Source organism: Eschscholzia californica, unplaced genomic scaffold (assembly GCF_041429995.1).
Source record: "Eschscholzia californica isolate CP2 unplaced genomic scaffold, dmEscCali1.0.p SCAF_1, whole genome shotgun sequence".
NCBI lineage: Eukaryota > Viridiplantae > Streptophyta > Magnoliopsida > Ranunculales > Papaveraceae > Eschscholzia > Eschscholzia californica.
In genome coordinates this window covers 72,234,572-72,242,750 of record NW_028238198.1, presented here as the reverse complement: position 1 = coordinate 72,242,750, position 8,179 = coordinate 72,234,572, and the positions used below count along the sequence as shown (strand labels likewise).

Here is an 8,179-nt window from a genome sequence, read left to right as displayed (position 1 = left end):
GGTCCTTTGTGAGTGGTAGGCAGATACTGGACGGGGTCCTGATAGCCAACAAACTGATAGACTCTAGAAGGAAAGAGGGTGCTAATGGATTAGTGGTGAAAGCTGAGTTAGAGAAGGCCTATGATAGAATCAGCTGGGATTTCCTTTATAAGGCCATGAAACGTATGAGCTTTGGGTATAAATGACGCAGCTTGGTTTACTCATGTATCTCCACTGCCACCTTCTATGTGCTGATCAATGGGAGGTCCTCTGAGGTGTTTCAGAGCTCTAGAGGAATAAGACAAGAGGACCCTCTATCACCTTTGTTGTTCCTGCTAGTAGCAGAAGTCCTAAGCCAGTGCCTCCAAGAGGCAGGGAGGAGGGGTTGGATTACTGGTTTTAAAGTTGCTGATGATGGTGATTTGATTAACCACCTCCAATTTGCGGATGATACATTAGTCTTTGTTGAGGAGGATGCAACACAGTCGTGAAAATTGAGAGACATTCTGATCTGGTATGAGATAGCCTCGGGGCTCAAGGTGAATCTGCAGAAGTCCTTTATCTATAGTGCCACTAAGGTAGGCGACAAGAACATGCATCACGAGATGATTAAGGAGTTTGGATGCCAAGTGGGTTTTCTCCCTACTTACCTACCTTGGCCTAACTCTGGGAGAGAAGTACAAATCCAAGAAATTGTGGGATCCAATGATGGAACGTGTTAACAAGAGGCTATCTACTTGGAAGGGGCACCTGCTCTCCAAAGATGGCAAAATCACACTCATGAAGTCAGTATGACAGGCTCTCCCTACTTATTATCTTTCCCTCTTCTCTATCCAAAGGTATCCTCAAGGCTATAGATAGCAAAATGTGCTCATTCTTATGGAATACTAACTTGGACCATAAAAGTATGCATTGGATGCATTGGATGAATTAGAAGCAGATTCGTACAAGTAGGCATAAGGGAAGCTTGGGTGTAAAGAACCTGAAGTATATGAACCAAGCTCTCCTTATGAAGTGGTTGTGGAGGACGGATCAAGAGAACGATCATCTCTGGCAGAAGGTGATATATAACAAATATGGTCAGAGCAGTGACTTGTGGGCTAAGAAATGTAACAAAGCCACTTTTGGGTGTGGTGTGTGGAAGGGTAGCATAGCTAATTTGAATGAATATCGCACTATCACCAAATGGATACTTTGTGACGGATCATGGATTCAATTTTGGTCACTGTGTGGATTGGGTTGGAGGCTTTAAAAGTCGGCTTCCCTGATGTATATAGGCTGGCTACGAGGCCTAATGTTACTGTGGCCGAGGCTTTCAACAGTGACCTTAATGTTTGGGACATCACAATCAGGAGGAACTTAAATGATTGGGAGCTACAACAGTATATTCAACTGCTGCAACTCCTTCAAGATTCAAGTATCACGGATGTTCGGATACTCGAGCTTGGATTGTTGAGGAGAAGGGGCCCCTTTCAGTTTCAAATTGCTACAAAAGGTTGGACAAGGATGGTATATTGCTTGAGCCATGCGTATCCAAGACAGCTTGGATCAAAGCGCTACCCCCGAGGGTAGGCTTCTTTGTGTGGGTTGTTTTAGTTCGTAAAATCCCCATAGTGGACGCCTTAAAAAAAAAGGCTTTCAGATCCCTAATAGATGCATCTTGTGTAGAGAGAATGAAGAATCGCTCGACCATCTTTTCCTACACTGTAGGGTGGCTTCCAGCATTTGGGGATTTTTGCTAAGTCCCTATCCACCCTTTGGTGTTTCCCTTATTCCGTTAACCACATGGTAACCCAGTGGGACGACCTGTGCAAGAGGAAGAACAGGAGAGAAGTGTGGCAACTGGTTCCAGCCGCAACCATTGGAGTATATGGCATGACAGAAACACCAAAATCTTCAAGAAAGAGAACCTTAATACGACCATCGATGTTGAAGATGTCAAGGGAACCATTTACTCTTGGATTAAGAGAACTAATAAATTTAAGAATGTATCCTTCCTAGAGGTAGTTGTTAATTGGGAGGATTGGATGTCGTGAGACGTTGTACCAAGTCACACACCCCGTTTTGTACATAGTTTTTTACTTCTAATACATTCATTCTAAGTTTCAAAAAAAAACTGTCAACGTCACCATCTTCTACATAGAGATCACAAATCAATCACTTACGCCAGAAAAGAAAGGAGTATTAATGGATAACTCAGTTTGATCGGACCAGCAAATTACCCTTTAACCTAATCAAGCAAAATGAACATGATATCAATAAGTCCTGAGAAATAGTGATAATTGTTAATAAAATAGTTTTATTTCAAAATAAAAATAAACTTCATATTTTATTCAAACACAACTAACAAGAATATGGGGCATCCAATATTGTATATCCATCTACCAAATATTTTGACAAATTTACTAGTCCATTTGATAAGTTACCGCGTTTCAGAACAGATTCACCAGCCTAAGATAATGCCCGTGCAGCTAAAAGAGACTTCGCAAGAAATAATGGAATGTTTGCAGACAATTCATTCGCTTTTCTGCTCTGGAATGTTCCTTCACAGGTCCTAATAACAAAACAAACATAGATCCTTACTGCTCTGGAATGTCAATTCATTCTCTTTTCTGCTTTCATTTTCAGCTCATGTCAGTGATGTCAAACTATTATACTAAAAATGTCTAAGAAATAATCACATTACAAACAAAAATTAACAAAGTCACGTATGCAAAGAATAAAAATAATGATCAAATTAGGATAAGGTTCTAAGCTATATCACATAATATCAATAAAACGATATCACCATCTCATCAGTGTATGAATTGAAGAAGAACTCTAATGTCAAAATTTTCGCAAATAAATTTACCTTTTCATGCGGTACTTCGAGTTCTTGAAATTCTAACATATCTCTTTCTCTTCACTTCTTCTTCAACAACTGAGAACCAGAAGATGGAGAGGACAGACTGGTAGGAAACTAAATGAATTGAAATTGAAGGAAATGGTCGTTAAAAGAAAATTGTGATTGAGGAATTTTAATGACCCACTATTTGCCTGAGATTTACTGCTTTTGGGGTATATTTTTTACATTATGGGTAATTGACCTTCATACATCGAAAGCATGGATAAAGCACTAGCAACTGCTTGAATTACGAAGATCTGATCAAGAACCACAAAAGAGGGAGTCTAACCGAGACTCAATCTTCTACCTGGGTAATAACCTCTGTCACTGCAACTTTTGAACTACAAAATCTGTTGCTTGATAACAAATGAAGTGCCCAGTTTTGCCAATGTTTAAAAACTCTGGGATAGAGCTTATGGTAGAAGCAGGTAGTGTTTTTCCATCGAAATTGAATACTTTTCAGAAAAGTTCAATAAATCTTTGTAACCTGTAAAGACAACAAGATAGGCGTTAAAACGTTTGGTTATTTCATTCAAATAATAAAATAGTTATTTAACAAAAAAATACCTCTCATCAAAAAAAAAAACAAAAAAAACAAGAAAAAAAAATACATTACAATGGTAATAACGGGTGTGTGCTAAATAAGAAAGGAGTTCCCAGATAACGAAAAAACTGTGAAGGTTTTCCACCAACCATAACTGCAAATAGTAGTTATTTTTGTTTTTCCAAAGAGATCTTTCAAAACACATGTCTAGACTTCTGAGGATGTTGTATACCTAAGAGATCTTTCCCTTAACAAGTCCAAAGTCCGACGAATCTTTCTTTTTTCCAAACAACCTCATACCTTGGAAAATGCTTTTTTTGCCGAAAGTCCTTCCAAATTGCAGTATCAAGTGGATGGCTTGCTCAAATAGAACCCCACGTTGAAAACTTCAGATTTTTCCTCACTATTCCTTTCACCAGCTATGCTCAACTTCCTATCTTCACCATCTGTTAGCCTAAGTGGCTAAGTGCCTAAAAAAGTCCACCTAAAACTAACCAAAATAATTTATAGCAGTCCAGGTGAAGCTGATTGTTTTATTAGGTATATCGAAGATAACTTTTAGCAGTACAGTTTCTGCCTGAAGAGATATAGTACAATAAAGATGTGTGGTAAATTGACTCATTAAGTCCGAAAGAAATTCAAATACCTTTTCAATAGGTCATCAATTCAGTTTAACAAGATAAACGACGTAGATTTAATATCATATTTGTGTTAAAGAGTTCAAATTATTAAAACTGACCTGAGTATAGAAAACAGAGTATGGATCATGTTTCGGCGTCTGACTAGTTGATAGAGAAGCTTGGGACTATGTATGGCAACGGAGTATCTTTTGGCTACTTTAACTGATACATGAAACTTTTGGATTTCAGCCCATCAACAAGATTGATGTTGAGTTTCTTCATTTATTAGTACCCAAATGATCTGCAACATTTTCTTCACTCACATTTTCATCTTCATGAGAACTGGGTCGGTTGAACTCCATCTCTAAGAATATGTCTATCTCTTCTAATGCTTGAATCAGTATTTTTTTAGTAAATACACGAGAATTTTCAGTAATTGAACCCTTCACTGCTAGAGTTTGGGCCATGCAGGCCAACTCATTATGTCGCAAAGTTATTGATGAACAAGGAGCAAGAACAGATTGTCCATCATCATTAATTAGAGCTCCACATCGTGCATTTTTTGTCCACCTATTCAAATAATACTGCGATGGGATATCGAGCAACCTTCTGGTATGTAATACTTTTAGAGCATGCGCACATAAAATACCCATGAACTCGAATTTTTTGCAGCTGCATTTTACTTCATTATCTTCGGTATCAAATGTAGTAATACATGGTTTAACATTTTCAAAGGATGACACCTTGTATGTATAGTTTGTCCCGTCCTCACCAACAACTTCGGCAAACAAATCCAACGTAGCTACATACTCATCCTGGAATAACATGAAATTTTTTCTTGTGTATCTCTCAACTGCTCGGGCTTCCGCTGGCCACATTGTGCGTAAGACTGGTTTACTTTGCCTAGAAATAGAATCTTGATGTTTTTCTTTTTCACGTCGGATGGCCAATACTTTATCATATAGGATTATAAACTCTTGTAATGGGATAGTTCTCTTGAAATACTTCTTTAGGAATTTGCCCATACTTTCACTTCCTCGAGCAAGTGTGGTACCTGCACAAAAGTACTCTTGACCATATATGTGAACCCATTTCTCCCACATTTGGTATAATCCTTGCAGCCATTTATTTCCTGATAAACTGTACTTTTCAATCAGTGAACACCAACGGTACTGAAACTCTTCTTCTGTTTCATTCTCGAAAATGCAGCTTCTGAACTCTGTTGAAAAAGACTTGAAGTTTTCAACCACACAATGGAGATGCTTCACCATATCTTGGTAGATATGCCATAAGCCTAAACGATGATGTGAATTTGGCCAAATCTGTCTAACTGCAACAGAAATAACAACATCTGAGTCCGTAAATATTGTCTTTGGTTCCTTTCCGTACATAGCATCCAAAAACGTCTGAAACAACCAAATGAAAGACTCTATGGTTTCATCTAATATTAATCCACAACCAAAGATGATATATTGCCCATGGTTGTTCACTCCAATAAATGGTGCATAAGGTTTGTTATAGTCATTTGTTTTATATGTAGTATCAAAGCATACGACATCGTTGAAGAAACTGTAGTCTACCCTTGACTTAGAATCGCTCCAAAAACAACTACACATTTGGTTATCAGCATTCATTCTTATTGCATAAAAGAAATGTGGATCATCTTTCTGCATTTTCTTGAAGTAATCTAAGAGAAACTGACCATCTCCTTTTCCCAAAATCTCATTATGTATCCTTCTCTGTAGGTAACTGTTGCAATCCACCTGCATAAAGTTGAGATCTTGAGACCTTCCTTCTTCTAAAGGTGTACATGAATAAATACTTGGAGTTCCGATCCTTGACAAATGCACATTATCAGTTAATACACTTTGGGAGTCTTGTAACTTCCGTTGTGACCTCAAATTATGCACTTCTGCTGGAGGTGCAAGCTCATGGTTATGCTTCTTGATAAACTCTACCACAGAATATATTCCACCATCTTGTAATTTAATAACAAGGCGTGCCTTACAATCAGTTCGTGTCTGTGGTCGCGCTTTCATAGGAGGTCCCCTAGGATGTGTACTACGTAATCCCTCCTTGGAACAACAAAAAACTCTTCTAGAAATTGTCTTATTTGCACGATGTGTTGACGAATTTTTTTCGTACACTAAAGCCCACAGACCTAGCATACCGATTGTAAAACTCATATGCTTGATTATCGGATTGAAAAATCATGCCAAGTTTTGGAGTTTCAAACACAAAATCCGTGGAAACTCCAAAGTCTATTGCTATTGAAAGGTCTCCTGTAGTTCCAATAGTATCATTGCCGTCCTCAATTTGTGAGACAATTTGCTGGACACCTTCATTAAGCTCAAGTGGATACTCTCTTCTGTGGAAATCCATCCTAAAAAGGAAGTAGCTTATTCAATATCCAGCTATATATATGAGAAAGAAAATAATACTTTAAATCCAACCATCAAAACCTTGTCAAATAGATAGAATTGCAGCCAGCAACAACCAAATAGAAATAGGCATCAATTCTTGGAAAGAATGAAGCTTAAAGTAACTAAGCGGGCACTGAACTTGCAACTAGTATCTTGTCTAAGGCTCCACGTTAATATAAAATCAAAACAGAATTTGCAGAACTAATGAGAAATCCACATCCCCCTTCCATCCCCCTCCCCGGAAAAAAACAAGGTTTATCTTACAGTTTGGGGTTTGATTGTGGGAAAGAATGGAGCTGATGTACCATTTCAGTCCAAATAAGCATCATTACCTGGAACTCAGAGAGACGATCCCAAGAAGTCCTCAGATCACTTCAACATGCAAAGCCTAGGCAGTAAAGAAAAAAAAATGTATCAATACCAGTCTTGACTGTCAAGAGCTCGTTTTAATCTGAATCCCACAATAAGCACATTTGACAAAAAGAGGAAAGAAACCATATCAACAAAGCAAAAGGACTTCTACAAACAAAAACTAAATATGAAACTCAACAGTGATCAGTAACCGCATCATGCAAAGACATGACAGCAAAAACAAGAGTAAGTAAACATGGTTGAATACGATAAATATGAAAGTAAACAAATGGTTTATAAAACCAGTCTATTCCGGTGAATGAAGAAATAGTGTAAAGTTCAATTTTTCGTAGACAAAATAAAAAAGAACAGTTCTTGAATGCTTTTTTCCAAGAAAAAGTTCCAATGGCTCTCCGCTATGGTTGCGTCGACAAGATAATATATCTTCAAGAGAATTCACCAAATAAGAACCACACAGACTGGACAAATTGTTCAAAACTCCAGGATCCGACAGTTTTTCTTAGGCTTAAGTTCCCTACCTAGTAAGGTTTTGACAAGTCGAGTTTGCAGAGGTTTGCACAAGCTTTGAGCGAGTAAAGGCTAGAACAAATTTCGACATATTTTGCACGATTTTGCATAAGTTAACATAAGAAGCTCAAGCCAAATAAACTATTGGCATGTGATTTTTATCAAGCCCAACACGAAACCTATAAACTATAAACCTATAAACATAAGTTAACATAATCTTCGGGTTAATGTTCTATTTCAAAAAATTATACAAATTAAACACAAACATTTAAACTATTAGCTAAGAAAAAGGAAAGTTTCCCTTTTAGCTCAGGGTTTGCTTAATATGTACACACATGAAACAAACAACTATACCTAAATATAAAATTTCTTCACTTTCAGTCACATAGAATTTTCAGTCAAATAAATGAAATGAAGAACCGGAACCCTAAACCCACAAGAGAGATACTAAATTAAACACAATATAGTGATCAAATTACAGAATACAACATAAATCCCTACATAATCACAACGAACATGGAGAAAAGAGGTGGCTGGACGAAACCTGGACTGACTGTGTCGGGTATTGTTGGATGGAGAGCTCCTATGGAAGGAAGAGAAAGCGAGGGCTTTTCCAATGAAATACTGAATGAAGGAAAACTAAAAAAACTGAAATATGTCAATTTTTAATTTAAGAGCATCACCAATTTAAAAGCCCAAAAAAAAATCAAAAGGGAGGCGCCTATAGCGGTAAGAATATACTAATCAAAATCACAAAAAAATAATAATAATGATTGAACGAAAAACATCGTAACCTTAAATACACCCGACGAAAAATATCAAACTCCTAATTTTTATGTCCATTAATAAT

General features: G+C 37.3%; 1 pseudogene across 1 annotated transcript; it reads right to left on the bottom strand.

Moving 5' to 3' along the window:
• Positions 1–4,153: 4,153 nt before the first annotated feature.
• LOC147568900 (protein FAR1-RELATED SEQUENCE 5-like) lies at positions 4,154–7,902 on the bottom strand (annotated as a pseudogene). Its single transcript, XR_015238488.1, has 3 exons — positions 7,831–7,902; positions 6,783–6,838; positions 4,154–6,410 (listed from the first exon to the last, which is right to left on the bottom strand). The product of XR_015238488.1 is annotated as a protein FAR1-RELATED SEQUENCE 5-like (transcript).
• Positions 7,903–8,179: the final 277 nt, after the last annotated feature.